Consider the following 24,296-nt stretch of genomic DNA (forward strand, 5'->3'; position numbering starts at 1 on the left):
TCAATTGAAGGGAGCCTCAGTGTTTTCAAAGATAGATTTGAGATCGAGTTATTATCAGTTGCGAGTTCGAGACTCAGATATACCTAAACGCTTTCGAGCGAGATACGGTCACTACGAGTTTTTAGTGATGCCGTTTGGGCTCACTAATGCCCCTGCGGTATTTATGGATTTGATGAACTGAATTTTCAGGCAGTATTTGGACTGGTTTGTAGTTGTGTTTATAGATGACATCTTGATTTATTCACATGATGAAACTGAACACGCTGAGCACCGAGATTAGTGTTACAGATTTTACGGGATAAGTAGTTGTATGCTAAGTTCAGTAAATGTGAGTTCTGGTTGAGAGAAGTTAGCTTTTTAGGACATGTAGTATCTGCATCGGGAATTCGAGTTGATCCGAGCAAAATTTCAGCCATACTTAATTGGAAACCCCCAAGAAATGTTACTGAAGTTCAAAGCTTTTTGGGGCTTGATGGTTACTACAAACGGTTTGTAAAGGGTTTCTCGATGATAGCCACACCAATAACGAGACTACTTCAGAAAGATGTTAGGTTTGAATGGTCAGAAAAATGTCAGAAAAGTTTCGATCAGTTGAAAACTTATTTGACTGAAGCTCCAGTACTTGTGCAGCCTGAATCCGGTAAAGAGTTTGTCATTTACAGTGATGCATCTTTGCTTAGGCTGGGTTGCGTGTTGATGCAAGAAGGTTGAGTAGTAGCTTACACGTCGAGACAATTGAAACCACATGAGAAAAACTATCCAACCCATGATCTTGAATTAGCTGCCATTGTTTTCGCTTTGAAAATTTGGCGACACTACTTGTTTAGAGAGAGGTGTCATATATATTCGGATCATAAAAGCCTCAAATATTTGATGACTCAAAGAGATTTGAATCTGCGGCAAAGACGTTGGCTTGAGTTGTTGAAAGATTATGTGCTTGTCATCGACTATCACCCGGGAAAGGCTAACGTGGTTGCCGATGCCTTAAGTTGGAAATCACTGTTTGTTTTGCGAGCAACGAATGTACACCTGTCCGTTTCACTCGATAATGTGTTGGTAGCAGAATTAAAGGCCAAACCATTATTATTTCATCAAATACATGAATTCTAGAAAGTTGATGATGAATTGGTTGCTAAACGAGTTGAAAGTGTTTCAAATGTGGAATCAGAGTTTAAAATTGATGATGACAATTGTTTGAGGTTCAGAAGTCGACTGTGTGTCCCAAGAAATTCAGAACTTATTTCTTTGATTTTAAGCGAGGCTCATAGTAGCCGCATGTCAATCCACCCAGGTAGTACGAAAATGTAGAACGATCTGAAACGTCAGTTTTGGTGGCCTGGTATGAAACGAGACATTTCTGACTTTGTTTCGAAGTGTTTGATATGTCAACAAGTGAAACATGAACATCAAGTGCCTTCAGGGTTACTTCAGCCGATCATGATACCCGAATGGAAATGGGATCGAGTCACGATGGATTTTGTATCTGGGTTGCCATTGTCGTCAAGCAAGAAAGATGCGATTTATGTTGTTGTTGATAGACTGACAAAATCGGCTCATTTTATTCCTGTACGTACGGATTATTCCCTTGACAAGCTAGCTGAAATGTATGTTTATCAGATTGTAAGGTTACATGGAGTACCTATTTCTATTGTGTCGGATAGAGATCCGAGATTCACATCGCGATTTTGGTTGAAATTGCAAGAAGCATTGGGTACCAGGATGCATTTTAGCACCGCTTTTCATCCCCAGACCGATGGTCAATCCGAACGGGTAATTCAGATATTCAAGGATATGTTGAGATGTTGCATCATTGAGTTTAGTGCTTCATGGGAACGATATTTACCTTTGATTGAATTTGCTTACAACAATAGTTTTCAATCAAGCATTAAGATGGCACCTTACGAGGCTTTGTACGGTCGTAAATGCCGTACACCGTTGTTTTGGACCGAACTTAGTGAAAGTAAAATCTTCGGGGTTGATTTGATTAGGGATGCTGAGCAGAAAGTTCAAGTGATTCGTGAAAGTTTGAAAGCCGCTTCGGATCGTCAGAAGTCGTATGCAGATTTAAAAAGAAAGGACATTGAATATCAAGTTGGAGACAAAGTGTTTCTTAAAGTCTCACCTTGGAAAAAGGTGCTGAGATTTGGCCGTAAGGGCAAATTGAGTCCGAGGTTTATCGGGCCATATGAAATATCTGAACGAATTGGGCCAGTTACATACCGATTGATTTTACCCCCGGAACTTGAAAAGATTTACAACGTTTTTCATGTCTCGATGCTTCGATGTTATAGATCTGATCCATCGCATATAATTAATTTCTCTAAGGTGGAGATTCAATCTGATTTGAGCTATGAAGAAGAACCAGTTCGTATTTTGGCCCGTGAGGTAAAAGAACTATGAAACAAGAAAATCTCATTAGTGAAAATACTGTGGCGTAAACATGGGGTCGAAGAAGCTACTTGGGAGCTTGAGGATTCGGTGAAAGAACGTTATCCAAATTTATTTGCTGGTAAGATTTTCGGGGACGAAAATTTTTAAGTGAGGGAGAGTTGTGACAGCCCTAATTCGACCTTAGTCGGAATGTTGTTTCGGGACCACAAAACCGAGTCATAAAATTTATTTAAAATTTAGTTGCATATCCTCTATGTGTATTAGTGCATGTGTGAAAATTTGATGTTTTAATTTAGACTTATGAATGTGAATTTTTCTTGAAAGGTCTTAGTTGAGAAACTTAGAAAATATGATAGGCAAATTGTAAGGACCAAATAACTACAAAGTGTGAAAGCTTGGGTTTGCATGTCAAATACCCAAAATTCAATAAGTGGTAGGCCAAGTGGTGATGACCTCCACTAAATTCAATTAATTATAATATTTGGTTAGAAAATGATTAAAATATTTAAAATAAAATGATTTAATAAGAAAAATAGATGAATAAAGAAGAAATTCAAGGAGAGAGAGTGTGTTCATCTCCTTCTTCCTCCAAAAACCGAAACCAAAGAAAAGAAAAAAGGAAAATTCTCATTGAGGCAATTTGGCACTACTTCTTGCTAGTAGGACGTAAGTTTTGAAGTGTTAGTTAAATCTTCTTATATGTTTAAGTTAATTTGTGAATGTATTTTGACAATATTAAGAAAAATTCAAACTTTTATGATGGTTGGGCACTAAACCGTGTATCAAAGTACTAGAATTAGTAGTTGTTTACATGTATTATTGAATAAATAGACGATAGAATGGGGTTTAAATGGAAGGTTCATTTGATTTATTTTTGTCCTTGTATGAAAAGTGGTTCATTGTTAAGGCCGAATGAGTCATGCTAGATTAGTTGAAAAAAATGTTCATTTTATGAGGTAATTTGAATAATTGACCGAAACATAGAAGGAAGGGCAAGATTTATAAGTTATGCTTTAGGGTGAAAGGTATAATGAAAGTTGTATTAAGTTTAATGTGCATACTTTAGTCTAAGTGTTGAGGAGTATTCGGCTAAGATAGTTGAAATGTGGGTGTTGCCGATTTTTAAATTTAGATTATAGGAGTGGCTATAATGGGCATTAAGATGTTGAACTTAAGAAATTAGAAGTATATGAACTTGATAGTATTTAAAAGATAGTACGAATAAATGGGGAGCTTTTGCTAGTTTAGAAGTATACGGTCAAAATGTTTATTAAGTGAAAATATGTGTTGAATGACAAAATGATGACCAAATGTTATTTTGATAATTATAATACATTCGGCTTTGAGATATAATATAAACATTAGTTGAAATTTTGATATTTGGAACAAGGAGGGTTGTAAGAAGAAGTGGAATCATTAAATTTACATATTTATGAATATCTTGCAAGGTAAATTAAACTATTAACTTATTTATTCTAGCTCAAGAATCCAAAAGAGGGGAACCAAGCAAAGGCAAAGCAAAGAATATTGAGTAGTCGATTGGGAATCATTCCATCCGACATAAGGTAAGTCTTTAAGCATTTTTGTAAGGTTGATTAGCATGTATATAAATAATATTAGTGAGTCATAAAAGAATTCCTTTTGTTAGGTATTCTTTTGGAGTGATTTTCCTATTTATTAATGTAACCATATGTGCTATTTGAGTTAAGTAAATTGCCTTATCATAATGAGTTGACATATGGCACTATGTGTGCGGAATTAAGTGGCACTAGATGTGCCGATTTGGATGTTGAAGCATGAGAGAAAATCCAATGCACTATGTGTGCGGAATTAAGTGGCACTAGATGTGCCGATTTGGATGTTGAAGCATGAGAGAAAATCCAATGCACTATCTGTGCGGTTTACTATGGCACTATGTGTGCGAGTGTAATTAGCACTATGTGTGCAAATACGGTTGATAATATAAAAGGTGCATGAAAGAAATAAGTGATAGAACTATTAACTAAAATATCGAATTTGAGACATGTGATGTGTATGTATAAATTTACCTAGTGCATCATTATTCCATGCTGTGAGGAAATGAATCTGAATCAATTGGGTTGTTTTGGTATTTGGTATGATTGTAGGACTTGGCATGAGATTGAACCGAAAATCTAAGAAATTATAGTATAGTTTGGTATGGATGGAGTAATTGATCTTGCATTATTTGTTTTCTCTTATGATCTTTTATTAATGGACGGTAGTGTAATGCTTATGACTTACTGAGTTATATACTCATTTGGTGTGTTTACTTGTTACTTATTTAGGATTCTTTGAACCATTTTGTGTGCCCGGGACCATCGTCGAAGTCATCACGCCAGCTTGCAACTTTTTGGTACCTTCTTCTTAGGTGCTCTAAGAGAACATTTCGGCATATATAGGCTATTATGTTTTGTTTGAACTTTGATATGTATACTTTTAGCCATGCGAATATGGCTTAAATGTTAAGTTTGGATTTGGTCTTATGGGTGCTTAGTTATAAGTTTTAGTAAGTTTGGTCTTGATAATTTGGTTATGATTGATAGTGGTTTAAATTCATTTTAGTTAAAGTGATCAGTACTACGAATGGATGATATTTGTGGTAAGCATTTCATGCATTGAGAATGACTTTAATCTTAGGTTCGAGTTCGGTTTTGGTTGAGTAATAGTCTAAGTCTATTTGATTATTATGCCGTATGTCATGGCTGATCATTTTTGGTGTTACACTTATGATATGGTTATTGAGTAGTATGGAAATGCTTGGTAATGATTAGCCATTGGAATGGTTAATCATGATCATATTTGGTGATATGTATGTCAAATTACTAGTTAATCCATGGAAAACCATGAAATAGGTAAAATTTACCATAAAATAGATTCAGACAACAGTAGTGATGTAAATTTGAAAAATCACTAAAAATAGTAGAAATGGAATTAAATAATGAATAAATTATGTAATCGAATATTGATGAGTCTATTTTCATATGGAAGAAACGAAACAACTATATGAGCTATATTTTATGAGATGTTTAAATGTTTGTAAAATAGGGCCAGAGCGATTTCTGGATCCCCTGTTTTGACTTTGGAAATTCACAATAAATTTTACAAATATAATTAGAAGTCATGCTTTATATGTACAGATTAATTATTGAGTATAGTTTCATTAGAGACAAACGGCATAGGCATTGAAGCTCTGTACAGGGAGATATCTAATTCGTAATGCACAGAGGTCAGTGTAGTCGAACCCTGAAACAGGGGAGAATTTAACTAATAAACTGTACTAATTGGCCAGACCAAAAATTTTACAAAAATTTTACTAGATAGATATGTGAGTCTAGTTTCAGAAAAAATTTACGGAATTGGATTTTGAGTTTCGAAACTCGAGATATGATTTTTAAAGCGACTGTGATGTAGTTAGCCAACTTGTCTAGAAAATTTTAAAACGAATTGTATGAGCCGTTTAAGTAATGAATTAAGCCCGTTAACACCTCGTGTTCAACTCCGGCAACGGTCTCGGGTACGGGGTGTTACAGAGTGTCTACCTCACATAGAGTTTGCTTATAACCAAACTGTTCACTCTGCTACTAAATTCTCTTCATTTGAAATAGTTTATGGTTTTGATCCTTTATCTCCTCTTGACTTAATTCCATTACCTAACGATCAAATTGTTAATGTAGATTCCAAGAGGAAAGCGAACTATGTGAAACAATTGCGTCAAAAGGTTAAAGCCAATATTGAGGCTAGGACGGAGCAATATGTGCGCAAGGCCAACAAAGGGCGAAAACAAGTCATATTTGAACCTGAAGATTGGATGTGGGTCGTATGCGAAAAGAAGATTTCCGGCTCAGCGAAAGTCAAAGTTGTTACCGAAAGGAGATGGGCTGTTTCAAGTTTTGGAACGAATAAATGATAATTCCTATAAACTTGACCTCCCAGGTGAGTAAAATGTAAGTGCTGCCTTTAATGTAGTTGATCTTTCTTTCTATGATATAGGTGAGGATTTGGGGGCAAATTGCCTCGAAGAGAGGGGGAATGATACGACTGCACCTCCCGAGTTGTTAGCTGCCAATGTAGATCCTCTCGAGTTGCTCGTAGGACAAATTACCCGAGCCCGAGCCAAGAGGTTCAAAGACGCAATCTCAGCTCTAGTTGATCGAGCTTGGGCTGAATCCCTCACCAGCTTACTTGAGAGTTTGTGCACTAGCTCACCGAGTCATCCTCGTAACTTATTCCTAGCTCGTCCAGCTCACAACTAGCTCAGCAAGCTCAGTTTTAGCTCAACAAGTTCACATCTAGCTCAATTCCAGCTCATGAGCTTGTTCTCAGCTCTCGAGCTCAGACTTAGCTCGAATATAGCTCACGAGATTAATCGTAGCTCATGAAGTTATTTATAGTTTACTATAATAGTGTTGACTTTTTACTTGAATAAGTTTATTAGTTAGTCATAAATTAATTATGCTTTTAATTAAGTTCACATTAGTAATTAATTTATGTTTTATATTACATGTTTTAATTATGTAACAACCGAATTAATGCTTGGAATGTTTGTCCACATTTGTGCCAAATTTAAGGTGTTCACATGGGATTAAATGAATTGATTTTAATTCATGTAGGTGCATAGGACGCATGGTGCATGATGAAATAATGTGTTCCCCAAGTGACTATTCGGCCATGGCTCTCCAAATAACCAAGGTTCAGCCGAATGTGGAGGTACATTAAAGGTTAGGTGCATGTACGAGCAAGTGCAACTCGTTTGGAGATTCATGTACAAGTTTGGTTCAATGCTTGGAGGAATTATGTTCATGTACATGGGAGATTAATTACATGCATTGGAATATGAAAAATACATTCCCTTTGGATGGCACACATGCATGTATGAAGGGTATTTATTGCAAGTTCATGTGCGGCCAGATTCAGGCTCCCTTCCAAGTTCTATGCATGACCGAATTTATGTTGGAGAACTTTTGGAGTTTCTATGTACCTATTCGGACAAGAGACACCTCTTGAAAAGCTTCATGCATCCATGGTCAAACCTAGACAAACTATTAAGCTTCCAAGTCTCCACATTCATCCAACATGCTTTGCTTATACATGAAGCCGTCCATTGGAGTTCCTATCAGCCGAATCTAGCCTTAGCAAATTAAACAACTTGTTCTAGATTATTCTAGGTGCTTCTTAGCCGAATTTACTTAGCCTCTAAGTTAGTCAATTAGTCCATTCGGCTACTACATTTTAGTCTATAAATAGTTTACTCATTTCTCTGTAAATAGACTTTTACCAAATTTATAGTCGAACCTTTGTTCTTGTGAGAATTTTCTTCTCTAAGTCTCGTTTAAGATTTTTTTGGCTTATCTACCTAGTAGTGGCGTCAACCTATTTCTTTTATGAAACTAAACTTATCACTAGTTTTTAGTGTGGCGTTCAAAACACTCTATATCGAGGTTCCTATCTGCCTAGATAGTGGGTCGAGGTCCATTTTGTTTTAACCATTCCTTCTTAAGAAATAATAAGTCTCAAGTTGATAATTGCTAATATCGGTTCAACTTGTCCTTAGGACCAATTTTACATATTTTCATCCATTACCCAAATATTCCAATCAACCATATTTCGCTCCTTTTCCGAACCGAAACAACCTACCAAATATCCTATCTCTTCTCTTTCTTGAACCTAAACTTACTAACCATTTTTGAACCTAAACTTAGGCATCCAAGCCTATCTAAACCAAAATACTTTCTCAATACAGTTCTCATTGACACTTTCTCGTAGACGATCGGGCATCTATCATACGACTCAATTCAAGCCGAGGCGAGCTCATATCAGTAACACCCCTAACCCGTATCCGTTACCAAATTAGGGTTATGAGGCATTATTGTATAAAACACAGTTCAGCACATGGGTCATAATTCTAATTCAGAAATAATCAAACCTTACTAAACATATATCGCGAATAAGCACATTCCAAAAATTCAGTACGAACATATATCAAAACCCAACTGATTATGTTCCATAATTACTAAATTCGAACCAAACTTGTATATATCAAAGACATGTTCACATATTTAATACTTCCAATATTCAGTTCCTTATATCCATCATATTAATGCCATTTTCATAATTAAAATCATATTCCATTATATATCATTACACTTCATTCTTTGAATATATGCCAATTTCTATCTCATTAATCGCATATCAAACATATCATTTGATAACTTCTGCACAAGTTCATCATAAAACCAATTGAATTATATTACATGAATTATTATGCAATCACATATGAAACTTAAATACATTATAACTTGGACGAACATACTAATGATGCATATATATACAAGTGTGCAATTCATCCTAAAAATAAAAGCCATACTTAGCACTTGAACACAAATAGCACTCCAGCGTGCATCTAATTCATATCTATATTAATATACCTAAACTTCATATTTTTTTTCCTATTAACTAACCCAAAACATACTTAATCATTACCATCATTAACCATTTGAAACCATACCAATACAATCAACCAAAACAGTCATAAAACATATTCACTACTAACCACTTAGTAACCGAACCTGTTAAGTTAATACACCATCATCCACCACTCTAATCATACCACATTTCATATTTCCAAAATGAGCTAACTATTAAAACGACTACCAAAACCAAACTCATTAAACATTTTAATTAAGAACATGTAAAACCAAACTTAAGCATAATAAGCAAGTCATTTTCGCATGGCTTTAAATACATACTCATTCAAAATAATTAACTCCAAGACTAGCCTATACATGCTACATAACCGAGTCTCAAAATATTATTTACTGAAATGATAACAGGATAGTGTGATGTCGTCTCCATCGACTTCCAACCTGAGCAAATCTTTGAAAAATCTATAAACATAAGAAAAAGAAAACACATAATAAGCTTTTAAGCTTAGTAAGCTCGTATCTTAATAAACTTAACATAACAAATACTTTCATTACAATGCCGTAAACATAATATGCTAACTCACACAACCTCTCTAAATTTCATAACATGCTCTCATATCAAATTATCATCATTCAATATTATACTTACTCACTTAACCAACGTTAACTTTCACAAACTTATTCAATTAAATTTTCATACATCAACCCTTTCACACTTTCATATAGCCAAATGAACACATTATGGGAAATAACATGTTTAATTATATATCTTTCTCATATGAATCTCGTATGATCGTTTATAATCAAATTCACTTTTCATTAATATAGCATTTGACAAATTTCACATATGCAACTTTACAAATCACATCTTATTCATTCATTTATGTTTCATTGGCACATAATCATATTTCATTTCCACATATATCACAATACATTCTTTGCACATAAACTTATCTTATTTTCAAATAGGTAATCAATTATCACGTACCTGATCGTTTTAGCTTGTTTAACGTATTCAACTGCCATATCAGCAATAAATCTTTTAGGCATAAAATTATAATAATTCACCGGCATAAAGTCTACTAGGCCTAAGCCTGTATCTCACACCAGCACAAGGCCTGCTAGACTCAAAGTCTGATTTTATACACTGGTAATAAGCCTGCTAGGCATAAGCCTAATTTAATTCACCAGCACAAGGCTTGTTAGGCTCAAAGCCCGAATATCACCATTATAAAGTCATCTCATAAACAATTCATATAATATATCATGTATACCTATTCACTTTGCTCGATTTAATCATTCAATCACAATTTATAGTTGCCCTTTGAATCACTCGATATTTCGCACACTAAGTTTCATTCTCAATATCTTGCACACTAAGTGTCATTCTCAATATTTCGTACACTGAGTGCCATATTTGATTGCCCAGCACACTAAGTGCCACATTTAGTTGCTATGTCGTCAGACATTAAAATATTCACGTATATACAATTTATACGATATTAAAGCATTAGAAGCATAAATTTAACAATGCTTATTGCATACGAACTTACCTAGCTAAATTGTAGAGATACCAAAGTTCAGGGGCATTTTGGTAATTTACCCATTTTCCTTGATTTTCCACTTGATCTTGATCTAAATTAATAATTTCTTTCAATATATTAATTTAGACAGTAAAACACTTCATTTCATACAATTTGGTTATTTTTTCTTTTTTTACAAAATTGCCCCTAAAGTTTTACTTTTATTCATTTTAGTCCTTGAGATCAAAACATGTAAATTAACCATTTTTAACCATAATTAAGCTTAGCCAAATGTTCATGGTATCAAAACAGTCCATAATTCGCTTTATGGAAAAATTACTATTTAGCCCCTTATATTTCAACTTATTTACAATTTAGTCCTTATATCATAAAAATGCAAATTCATGAAATTGAGTAAAATTCTACTATAGCTGAATATCACTAGTGTTTCTAGCAGCCGACACACATTTTAACCACAAAATTTTCACATTTATCAATTTAGCCCTTAATTGTCAATTTCACAAAAATTCACTTAGCAAAAAGTGTTTAAGTATCAACAAGGACTCATTTTCTTCCATTAAACTTCAGAGCCCTATTATACTCATCAATGGAAAATATCAAACTATTCAATGGTTTTTCAAAATAGCCCCCTCACTAGATAGATTAAGCAAGAACGATCCCGAAAATATAAAAATAATTAAAAACGAGACTAAAAATGCCGACCATGCATTAGCTGAAAGGTGGAAGGTTCTCCCATGGCTTCTCAAGCCTTCATATTTGGATGGTAAAAAGAGAATGAAAAATATGACACCATGATTCTTTTATTTTATTCATTTATTATTATTTTTAACTAATTTACAAAATTAACCTTTATACACTTTATTTATTACACCAAATGCCAAGCCATCATATCCCACTATCTCTTTAATGGGTTAATTACTGAATAAGGACTTCCACTTTAAAGTTCTATAGCTATTGTAGGACCAAATTTATGCTCGGGACCGATAAACAGAGCCCAAAACACCAACCATCCAATTAGCACCCACTAAACTGACCACTAACTCCTAAACTACCCCACTAACTCCATCACCCCACTAAGCTACCCCAATAACTCCATCACCCTACTGAGCTACCACACTAACTCCATTACCCTACTTGCCACCATGGAAGGAGGCAATCAGTTGTAAAATTTGGCTATAAAAGATGGTTTTTGGAGATTAATCAAAGATCAAAGCAAAAGAGGTTTTTTTTTGTCTATTCTCGTTTTAAGTTCTTTGTTTGTCTATTTTTTCATTTCAATTTTATTTTATTTTTTTAATAAGAAAGTAAAAATAAAGGGAAGAAGCTTACCCATTTTAAAATTACCGAAAAAGGGTTTTTTTGAGGTTCGGCTGCCGTGTACGGTGGCACCGATAGTGGCTCATGGGGGTCTGGTGACCGGAGCAAGGTCGGACTGATGGCCGAATTTAGATGGAAGCGGGAGAGTATTATTATTATTATTATTATTACTATTATTATTATTATTATTATTTTATTTATTTTATTACTTTTACTATTATTTTATATATATTTATTACCATTATTTATTTATTATTATTAGTAACATATTGTTATTTTTATTATTATTATTATAATGGCACTATATTAACTAGTTTTGTACTATTATTACATTCATCACTTCATTATTACTATTGTTCTTAATTTTCTTTATGCTTGCTATATTTTAGGTATTAATATATGTTATTAGGGTTACTATATTACTATTTTCATATTGCATGTTATTGTTTTTTAAGTTTTAGCCGCCCAAATTCATTTTATTCAAAGATTTATCCTCGATTGTTTTCAAAATAAAGGCAATGTTCGATATTTAGGATCCACGGGAGGATTGTGCCCTAACTTACTGGGTTCCAATTTTCCTCGTTGAATCTAAATAACCGAGTACCCTTCTCAAATTTAATTGTATGAGGTTCGAATAAAAAACCTATTCTTAAAAATTCGAGATGTTACACCCTAACTCACTGGGTGTGGCGTTGCGTTATATTGAGGATAATGATTTCCAAAATCAATGCAATATTCGGTATTTGGGAGTTCTGAGAGATTGCGTTCTAACTTACTGAGCGTTAATTTTTCACAAGGCTCGGATGACCGAATACCCTTCTCTTGAACCTCCTTACATGAATTGTAAAATCGAAGACCAACTTAATTCCGAAGGTCTGAAATGTTGGACCTTAACTTACTAGGTATGGCATTCTTTCATTCGAAATGAGTAAGTCTTTACATTTTATTCGAATAATCCCGATTTTCTTTCAAATAAAAGGATCGTACTCTAAAATCTTTTCAAATTTCGACATCAAGACATCAACTAATCAAATAGGTACCAATTTCTAGGCGTTACGAGGGTGCTAATCCTTCCTCGTATGTAACCGACTCCTGAGCCCATTTTCTCAAACTTAGCAGACCAAAAAGAATTATTGTTTTAATAGGCCCAGATGTTTTATTAAAATGATTGATTTTAAGGTGGCCCAATCTTACCTTGGAAAAGATTGGTGGCAACACCATTTATATTTTTAAAGTCGACTCCACGTTTTTCAAATTTAAAATGGTTTCGACAGCTTGGTGACTCCACTGGGGACCATAAGAGAGTCAAGCTACAAAATTGATTATTTTTTGTTCTTTTGTCGAAAATTTAAAATTTAGTTTTTAACATGCGATCATTTTACTGCATTCGTTTTAGTTCAAGTCCCATAGAATACTTTTGCATTACATTACATGACCGTTGTGGTCACACCTTTTAAGTGGGAGTGAGAAACTATTTCCTTCGTGAGGTTTTCACCTCCGTGCAGGATAGTGGATCACTTTTGGGATACATCTGTACCTATGTCTTCGTGAGGTTTTCACCTCCGTGCAGCCATAGGGAAATGTATTCCCCTGAACTGAACTCGGTCCACATGAGCCTATAATGGGTAAGGATTGAGGAATCTGCTAGTTCAGGTACCCTTTTCACTTGAACCAAACCACATATAGAGAGACTTAGGAGCCCACCTTAGGTAGAGCCACGTCCAAATTTAGTGGTCACCCGAATAGGTGCTTCATTTGTTTTTTTTTTTGGCTTCTGTACTAACGTGTTTTGTTTTTGCTTTGTTTATGACTACATTGCATTACATCATTATAGAAATGAGGTGTTGATTCATATTCGATTGCTAAATAGAATAGTTTGTCATGAGAAAATGGATCTCTTGATAAAGTGGATTATAATACGGTTGTCTGAATATGGTCCAAGTAAGCACAAAGAAAGCTGATAGTTCATGAAGAAAACAAGACTTTGCCGAGGATTTAAGCTGATGAAGATTGTTTGAGAGCCACCGCATCCTGACTTTCTTAAAGAAGCTAATGAACATTACAAGAATAAGTGAGTATTAGGTCATGGCCCGAATCAAGCAAAAAGGAGCTAGTGGAGGCATCTATTGGAAGTTTGCAAGATTTGACTTCTACGAAGAAAGGAAATTGGTGTCTTCGCCTGGAACATGAGGGCAGGGCTGCATATGTAATAAGGAATTTATTTTCTAGAAAAGTTGTTCCAATAGAATTGAATTCAGAATCAATGCCTTTATTTCTTTTGCATTCATTCCATGCATTTGTATTCCATGCATTTGCATTACATTGCATCATTGCATCATTTGTATTTTATTTTCATAAAAGGACCTTAATTAATTGAAATCATTTCAGTTAATCTGGAAACCGATAAAACTTACCAACCAAGCGTCGTTACGGTACCCGTGCTAAGACAAAAGATATGGAACAAAGATTGGAAAGACTTAAACAACTTCAAAGAGAGATGTATGACCAGTTACAAATGCAAATGCAAGAACAACTGATGAGGATACGGCAAGATATGAGAAACCAAGTGCTAGAGTCTAAAAGGAATATGATGAACCAGTTGTCCCAGTTATTGACTAAAGGGCTAGAAAAGAGGGAAAGCTCCGTGATTAGTGCTGGGGTGGACAATGAGGAGCCTCTCTACCCTTCGAGTTTCACTCCGACAAATGCACAGGCATGTTTGCAAGGTCTACCAATTATTAGAGCTCAGCAAAATCAGGCCAGTACCTCAGCACCAATGAATTATTTGATAGGCTCAGACTCCAATCCGGGGGGCAATCCAACTACCTTTGTAGTCCCTGATTTGAACAAAATAGGAAAAGCAAAGATGGAATTGCCAAAACAACTCGAGGATCAGTATCGGTGGTTGGAGGAAAAATTCAAGGTGATGAAAAATACTGATGATTATTGTAGAATTGACGCTAGGGACCTGAGCTTGGTTCCAGACGTAATACTTCCCTACAAGTTCAAAATGCCTGAATTTGAAAAGTATAACGGGACTAGCTGTTCAAAAGCTCACATCACCATGTTTTGTAGACGAATGACTGGGTATGTCAATAATAACCAATTACTGGTTCACTGTTTCCAAGAGAGTCTGGTTGGCGCAGCATCCAAATGGTACAACCAATTGAGTCGAACCCAGATCAATTCATGGAAAGATCTAGCACAAGCTTTCATGAAACAATATAGTTATGTGATGGATATGACTCCTGATAGGATTACTTTACAAAGCCTAGAAAAGAAACCAAATGAGAGTTTCTGGCAATACGTCCAAAGGTGGAGGGAAGTTGCTATACAAGTTCAGCCACCTCTCCTAGAAAAAGAGACTACCATGCTTTTCATCAATACTCTTAAAGCCCCGTTTATTAACCATATGTTGGGAAGCACTACTCTGAGCTTTTCAGATACGGTAATGTCTGGTGAATTGATTGAAAATGCAATAAGGAGCGGGAAGATAGATGCGGGAGAAAGCGCCAAGAGGTCAACCCAAAAGAGAAATGTAAATGAAGTGATCATCGTGAGCATGCCTTCCAAATTGGTCAATGTAGGCCAACCAAGGTTTGTAACCACTAGCTATCTATCCCAATGACATATCGCTGAATCTGAATGATATTTCTCAAGAGGGAACCGAGAAATGAAAATTTCCAAACCCTTATGTACTTGGGAGTGTTTTGAATAATGGGTTTGTGAAAGAGATCCCTGTATTTTTAGAGCTAATCTAAAGTAATGTTCAAAATATGCTTATTGCTTAAAGCCTAGGGGCAATAAGAACCCTTTTGTGAAATAAGTTTGTGTTCAAAGCCTTTATTTCAATCAAAATGCATCTTTTTGAGTAAATGTTCTTTCATTCGTGACATACTATTTTATTCTTTGGGCTCTCTTTTGAATATGTTTTATTTTTCATTCATGATCATGCCATATCCATAACATCCTTAGAATCATTTTTTCTTTGGAAATATGCCTTTGTACCTACAATAGGTCCCTAGATATCAACGATAGGAGCAACACTGTAACTGACTCCCTTTTGGGGTGAGATATGTGTTTAAACGGATCTCAGGACTTTGAAGATGATAGAGATTGTAGCTTATCTCTTGATTTTGTTAAGGATAGTAAAATATGAAAAATAGACCTTACTTTACGAAGAGTCAATGGACATTGTGAGCAGGAGGCAAAGATTGGAGTCTGGAGTCATCGTAAAGACAAAGCGAATCGTCATTGAGTTATTCCAAGAATTCAAAGATGTTTTCTCATAACCATATCAAGATATGCCTGGAGATGCAAAAAATATCTACATGGGTGTCAGAAGGACATATGTTAATGGCTTCACGGTAGCCACACTAATCATAAGGTTTGGGTACTATTGAGACAAGATCCATGTGCCTCATTTATTTCTTCACAGACTTTCTCTATGTGGGGTATGGATGTTATCAGGTCATTCTCGACTAATATACATTGATTCATCTTGGCAGTCGTCGATTACTTCAAGAGAAGGGTAAAGGTTACTCCATATGCCAATGTTACAAAGTCATCAAACCCCCTAAAAAAACAAAGTGAAAGGCAACCGAGACTTATAAAGATTGGCGTAAATAAGTTATAATTTACCCTCTTTGTTTATCGAACGTCGACCAGGACTCGTTGGGGCAACACATTGCTCATTGATTTATGGGATAAAAACGGTATTGAAATCGAGATTCCTTCTCTCCCAGCTTTGATTGAGTCGAGAATTGGATGAAACAGAAGGATTCAACGAACTTAATTAAAGAGAAGAGGGTGAAAGTTACCCGTCATGGTCAAAATATACCAAAAATGAATGATGCGAGCTTACGACAGAAAGGTTCGTCCTAAAAAACTCCGCGAGGGGGACCTGACATTGAAGATTTCTATACAAAAAGACTTCATAGGAAAGTGGATCCCAAATTGGGAAGGACCTTATGTAGTAAAAAAAGCCTTTCCTGGAGGAGCATTAATATTGACCGAAACTGATGGCAATAACCTGCCCAATCCGGTGAACTCAAATTTAGTCACAGTTAACAGTTTCAAAAAAAGGGAAAATACAAAAAAAGAGAAAAAGAAACAGGAGAGGCCAAGGCGAAAACCCGCAAAGGGCACCTTGAGACCTTAAAAAAAATCAAAAAAAAGAAAAAAAAGGAACACAAAAAAAAAGAAAAGAAAAGAAACAGGAGAGGCCAAGGTGAAAACTCGCAAAGGGCGCCTTCAGACCAAAAGGGATTTGATTTGAAAACCCGAAAAGGGCGACTCGAATTTGGATCAAAGTGGGACATACAGTAGTCGTGCTATGCTTAAATTAACAATGAAGAAGTATGCTACGTCTGGGGGCATCGACAAAGTGCTCTAGATCCCTTTCATACAGATTGAGCTCAAAGTGGTCCTCAAGAAGTTGGTACAGAGAAGCTCAAGCTGCGATATCTGGGGCATCTAGTTTTTAGTTTACCTATTTTTGGATTTGATATCTTTGAATGTCTTCTTCTTTTCAAGATACATCCCAATAAATTTCCTTCTTAATTGCATTTTGCCATCATTGGTTAACTTACTTGCTTCGAGCTATGTTTCTAGTCCATTGTTATGATATTTTTCAAGTATTGTGCATTTAAATAATGATTAATGGAGTAATAACACTTTCATAAAAGGAGTTTCACATATTACTCTATAAGTTTCTAAATAATACAGGAGCCTGAAACGGGACTATTGTTTAAAACTCACCAAGCTTAAGGGTTGGAAATATTTAAGTCCAAATTGAAATTATCTCATTAGGTTTTCTGTCAAAGGCATTGGTTGAGCAAAAAGGAAATTACATTGGTGTTATAATCCCGAGAAAGATTGTAAAGAGGATTATTCTCGAGAAAAAGAAAATGGTATTCTGTATTCATGCAGATATCAGGCATATACATCTGTTCATTACACCCAGGGAATGGTGTAACAAATTAAATTGATTGAAGATGATGAAAATCCTATACCCCTGAGTTGCAGCAGGATGGATAGGAAAAATCAAATGATTACTCCCCTGAAGTTACAGTGGGAAGTATAAACTTTATGTCTCAGAAGGTACAGTGGAAGAGACTTTGAAACTGCAGTGGGGCAAGCCAGTTGAGCAAAATGAGTTGTTTCTCTGGGTTTTCGTTGGAAATGCTAGTTGAGAAAAAAGGCAGCGTAATACGACAATAATAAAACTCTGATGAATAATGAATGATGATACTTTAAGCTTTTAAAAAAATGAATCATTCTCATGACATTTTTACATTCATATAATTCATAGCGCATTTGATTAGGGGCATCTAATTCATTTTGATCATAGCATCTTAATCATTTGGCATAAACATAGGCATATGAGACCAAGTCCACAAGGCATGTTCCCCAGAAGACAGTGTAGCTACATCGGTGAAGATTCAGGTCTTGTCTCTCTGAAGTTCCAGGAAGCAGGCCGAAGATTTCAGATCTTATCTCCATGTATCGGCTATGGAGCAGATCAAAAATGGCGAGTCTTAACTCCATGTATCGGCTATGGAGCAGATTTTAGCCATCAGCCTTATCTCTCTAAAGATACAGAGAGCAGGTTGAAGATACAGGTTGTGACAGCCTTAAAACGACCCTAGTCGGATGTGGTTTCGGGACCACAAAACCGAGGCATAAAAATAATTTAAAATTTATTTTGATGCCTATAATGTGTGTTAACTCATGTGTGACATTTTTGATGTTTTGATTTAGAGTTATATATGTGAATTTCACTAGAAAGGACCTAGTAGTAAACTTTGAAAGTATGATGGGAAATGTGTGATGACTAGTTGATCATGCATGCAAAATGAGGGTTTGCATGTCAAATTTCCCCATTTAAGAACTAGTGGCCGGCCATGACAAGGGAATGGGCAAAACATGTCATGAAACATGTTTTGTAAATGGTTTATGTTGGAATAAATAAAATAAGGAGTATGGATAAAAAAAGAATGAAAAATGTGTGTGATGGCTTCTTCCCTCCCCATTGCCGTGAAGGTAAGAAAGAAAACAAAAAAAATTTGTTCATCCTTTTCATCCTCTCTTAGCCGAAAATTTTAAGGAAAAAGGAGGGAGTTTTTGCTTCATGTTTGGTTTGGAAGAGGATTAGGAAGAGGTTTGGCTATACTTGTATCAAGATTAAGGTATGTTTGATGTTGTGCCATGAGATTCATGCATGTTTTTAGTTGCTAGCTTGATGTTCTTATTAGCCATGATTCAAATCCTTGCTATGTCATGGGGATGATATTCGCCAAGGTGGATTTTGTGTTAATGCCATTGCATGCTAAATATGAAGCTTGTTAATGATATATGTGATGGTGGGTGGATGACTCTTGGATTTTCTTTTTTAGCATTTTTAGTGAGACATTAAGTTCTTTGTTTAACCATGACCAAAATTGAAATGGTATGGTGTTGAGATGCATTCGGTCATGGTATATCCATAAGCATGATTTATGCTTATTGCATGGTAGGTAAGATTTGTGTGGATATATGTTTATATTGGTTATAATCAACTTGAGATTCGGCCCTTGCACCTATATTATATATGTTTGCACATGATGTATTGGTATGACATATATACTATCTCAAGGTATATATATTTACTTATGATGATGTTTGGTTATGAAGTAAATGATAGATGTGTATTGAGCTACAATATGTAATGCATTAGTTAGTAAAATGTATGCCATTCATGTGTGGTATTAAACATGTAATTGGCCTCAACATCAACATGCATATTCGCCACATGATTGAGTACATAGGTTGATGTGTTGTTCGCCATAAGTAAGCATGTTGAAGGCTTTATCTTGACTTAGAAAATTCGCTAAGGAGGGTACTAACTAATGTGTTGAGTTTGATTCATGATATCCGTACATATGTGACTTTAATGTCTAATGAATATATGTGGGCTAAGTACCTTGAATTCCTCTTTTCGATGCTCAAATGATTAAATCAATTTATTTGTTAAATTAAGCTCAAGAGCGAGGGAACTAAATCCGATAAAAGGAAGGAAAAGTGGTCGACTAGCCATCGGAATCGCTCGACAACATCCGAGGTAAGTTCTTGAGTAATAGAGCTTAAATTATGATTTGATTAGATCATGTCTCAAGTAAATCAAATCATGCTCGTGTGTGGATATTGAACCAAAATGTGCAAGAGTGATAAGTGTATTGTATTTGAGTTTTGCTAATGAAAATGAAATACGAATGTGTCATGATTTAGTGTTAAATGTGCATGTTTATTCGAATGATGTCCGGCTAAGTCCCAAGGCTTTTGTGCTAAGTGATTAAATCCGGTCAATTTCAAGGCATTTGTGCGAGTTACCAAAACCGGGTTAAGTCCCAAGGCATTTGTGCGAAGTTACTAAATCCGGGCTAATTTCAAGGCAATTGTATGAATTACTATAACCGGCTATGTCCCGAAGACAATCGAGCTAGTCGCTATATCCGTTAAATTCAAGGTACGTGATTCGGAATGAGCAATCTTGCTGTAAAATTTCAGTTAATAGACTTGCAAAAATTCCAGCAATGAGGTATGTTCGTATGTGCATTGGAATAGTTGAGTTCCTTCAATAATATTCGCCGGTTTAGTAATGAGCTTCCGGTATTTGGCTAAGATGATCCCTTATGTATGAACATAGGGGTTGGAATGTAAAGTAGAAATGATTTGAATATATGAATACGCGGAATTATCCGTTTAATTATGTGAATGCTATACTTCAGTTGTGTTTAAATTCTTGCTCAAAACTTACTAAGCATAAATTACTTACTCCGTTTCTTTGTTCTCTGTTTTATAGATTTTGCTCGTTAGCTATCGGATTCGAGATCACCGAAGTCGAAGTCATCCATACTATCAAAGCCCTTTGGTACTCTTTTAGTTGAACTCTGGATATGGCATGTATAGGACTACCCTTTGTTGTTCTTCAAGTACTTTTTGTGATGTATGTGTGTACAGCCATGCGAAAATGGCTCGTAGAAGTGGAGTATGGCATTAGACCATTTGTGTTTATGTATATATATATGGTTTCATGATGTGACTATGGACTGGAATGGAAGTGTTGGGCAATGATCAGCCCTTGGAATGGCTAAATATGATCATATGTGGACCTATGTATGACAAAACTCTAGTTGGTCCATGGAAACCACGAAATAGGTAAAGTTACCTTGAAACAGATGCTGGCAGCAGCAGTGGTGTGGATGTGAAAAATCACTAAAAATAGCAAGAATGGAATTAAATAGTGAATAAATTATGTAAATGAACCTTGATGAATCTAATTTCATATGGAGGAAACGAAACGGTCATATGAGTTGTATATTAAGAGATGTTTAGGTTTTTGTGAAACAGGGCCAGAACGGTTTCTGGAATCCCTGTTCCGACTTTGGAAATTCACTATAAATTAACCAGAGATAATTAGGAGTCATGCCATATATGTATAGATTCCTCTTTGAGTATAGTTTCTATAGAAACAAACGACATCAGTATTGAAGCCCTGTACAGGGAGATATCCAGGTCGGAATGCATGAAGTTCAGTGTAGTCGCACTCTGTAACAGGGGAGACTTTAACTAATAAACTGTACTAATTGGCCCAACCAAAAATTCTAGAAACAGATGTGTAGATGGAAATATGAGTCTAGTTTCAGGGAAAAATTACGAAGCTGATTTTCGAGCTTTGAAACTCAAGATATGATTTTTAAGGCGACAGTGATGCAGTAACCAGCTTGCCTGGAAATTTTTTTTTTATGGACTGTGAAAATAATTAAGTTAAGTCTGTACGCACCTTGTGTTCGACTCCGGTAACGGACTCGGGTACGGGGTGTTACACAGGTATTATCTTTCTGAAGTTGCAGGAAGCAGACCAAAATTTACAGATCTTATCTCCATATATCAGCTATGGAGCAGATCAAAAATGGCAAGTCCTATCTCCATGTATCGGCTATGGAGCAGATTTTAGCCATCAGCCTTATTTCTCTGAAGTTGCAGAGAGCAGGTTGAAGATACAGGTCTTATCTTTCTGAAGTTGCAGGAAGCAGACCAAAATTTACAGATCTTATCTCCATATATCGGCTATGGAGCAGATCAAAAATGGCGAGTCTTATTTTCATGTATCGATTATGGAGCAGATTTTAGCCATCAGCCTTATCTCTCTGAAGTTGCAGAGAGCAGGTTGAAGATACAGGTCTTATCTTTCTGAAGTTGCAGGAAGCAGACCGAAGATTTTGAATCTTATCTCCATGTATTGGCTATGGAGTAGATCGAAGATAGCGAGTCTCATCTCCATGTATCGGCAATGGAGCAGATTTCAACCACCAGCCTTATCTTCACCGAAAGGAGAGTGAGCGGGCTATATACTAGATCTTATCTTCATCGGCGGAGGAAGCAGATCAAATTTTGCCAAGTCTTATCTCCATGTATCGGCAATGGAGCAGATTTCAGCCACCAGCCTTATCTTCACTGAGCCGGAGTGGAGTAGGCTAAATACTAGATCTTATCTTCGCTAAGCAGGAGCGGAGTAGATCAAATTTTGGTGAATCTTATCTCTATGTATCGGCAATGGAGCAGATTTCAGCCACCAGCCTTATCTTCACTGAGCAGGAGTGGAGTAGGCTATATACTAGATCTTATCTTCGCTGAGCAGGAGCGAAGCAGATCAAATTTTGATGAATCTTATCTCCATGTATCGGCAATGGAGCAAGTTCCAATCATCAGCCTTATCTTCACTGAGCAGGAGTGGAGCAGGCTAAACATACCAGATCTTATCTTTACTGAACAGGACTAAAGCAGATCAAATTACAGCAGATCACATCTCCGTGAATCAGCAACGGAGCGTTTTGATGCAATAAGGTGCGGTGGGTTACGACAAAAAAGACAACACTCAGCCAGCCCAGGCATATTTGGCCCTTCTAAAATCTTTGCTCTATTCTCGTTACACGACAATAAGCAAAGAGGGGCAGTTGTAGGACCAAATTTATGCCCGGGACCAATAAGTAGAGCCCAGAACACCAACCATCCAATTAGTACCCACTAAACTGACCACTAACTCCTAAACTACCCCACCAACTCCATCACCCCACTAAGCCACCCCACTAACTCCATCACCCTACTAAGCTACCCCACTAACTCCATTACCCTACTTTCCACCATGGAAGGAGGCAATCAGTTGTAAAATTTGGCTATAAAAGCCATTCAAAACTATTGTAAAGGGGGGTTGGTTTTTGGAGATTAATCAAAGATCAAAGCAAAGAGGTTTTTTTTTTGTCTATTCTCGTTTTAAGTTCTTTGTTTGTCTATTTTTTCATTTCAATTTTATTTTGCTTTTTTATACAAAAGTAAAAATAAAGGGAAGAAGCTTACCAATTTTAAAATTACCGAAAAAGGGTTTTTTTGAGGTTCGGCTGTCGTGTACGGTGGCACCGATAGTGGCTCATGTGGGTCTGGTGACTGGAGTAAGGTCGGACTGATGGCCGGATTTAGATGGGAGGGGGAGAGTATTATTATTATTATTTTATTTATTTTATTACTTTTACTATTATTTTATATATATTTATTACCATTATTTATTTATTATTATTAGTAATATATTGTTATTTTTATTATATTATTTTTATTATTATAATGGCACTATATTAACTAGTTTTGTACTGTTATTACATTCATCACTTCTGTTATTACTATTGTTCTTAATTTTCTTTATGCTTGCTATATTTTAGGTATTAATATATGTTATTAGGGTTACTATATTGCTATTTTCATATTGCATGTTATCATTTTTTAAGTTTCAGCCGCCCAATTTCATTTTATTCAAAGATTTATCCTCGATTGTTTTCAAAATAAAGGCAATGTTCAATATTTAGGATCCACGGGAGGATTGTGCCCTAACTTACTGGGTTCCAATTTTACTCGTTGAATCTAAATAACCGAGTACCCTTCTCAAATTTAATTGTATGAGGTTCGAATAAAAAACCTATTCTTAAAAATTCGGGATGTTACACCCTAACTCACTGGGTGTTGGATTGCGTTATATTGAGGATAATGATTTCCAAAATCAAGGCAATATTCGGTATTTGGGAGTTCTGAGAGATTGCATTCTAACTTACTAAGCATCAATTTTTCACAAGGCTCGGATGACCGAATACCCTTCTCTTGACCCTCCTTACATGAATTGTAAAATCGAAGACCAACTTAATTTTGAAGGTCTGAAATGTTGGACCCTAACTTACTGGGTATGGCATTCTTTCCTTCGAAATGAGTAAGTTTTTACATTTTATTCGAATAATCCCGATTTTTTTTTCAAATAAAAGGATCGTACTCTAAAATCTTTTCAAATTTCGACATCAAGACATCAACTAATCAAATAGGTACCAATTTCTAGGTGTTACGAGGGTGCTAATCCTTCCTCGTACGTAACCGACTCCCAAGCCCATTTTCTCAAGCTTAGCAGACCAAAAAGAATTATTGTTTTAATAGGCCCAGATGTTTTATTAATACGATTGATTTTAAGGTGGCCCAATCTCACCTTGGAAAAGATTGGTGGCAACACCATTTACATTTTTAAAGT

The sequence above is a fragment of the Gossypium arboreum genome, chromosome 10 (genome assembly GCF_025698485.1).
Source record: "Gossypium arboreum isolate Shixiya-1 chromosome 10, ASM2569848v2, whole genome shotgun sequence".
Taxonomy (NCBI): domain Eukaryota; kingdom Viridiplantae; phylum Streptophyta; class Magnoliopsida; order Malvales; family Malvaceae; genus Gossypium; species Gossypium arboreum.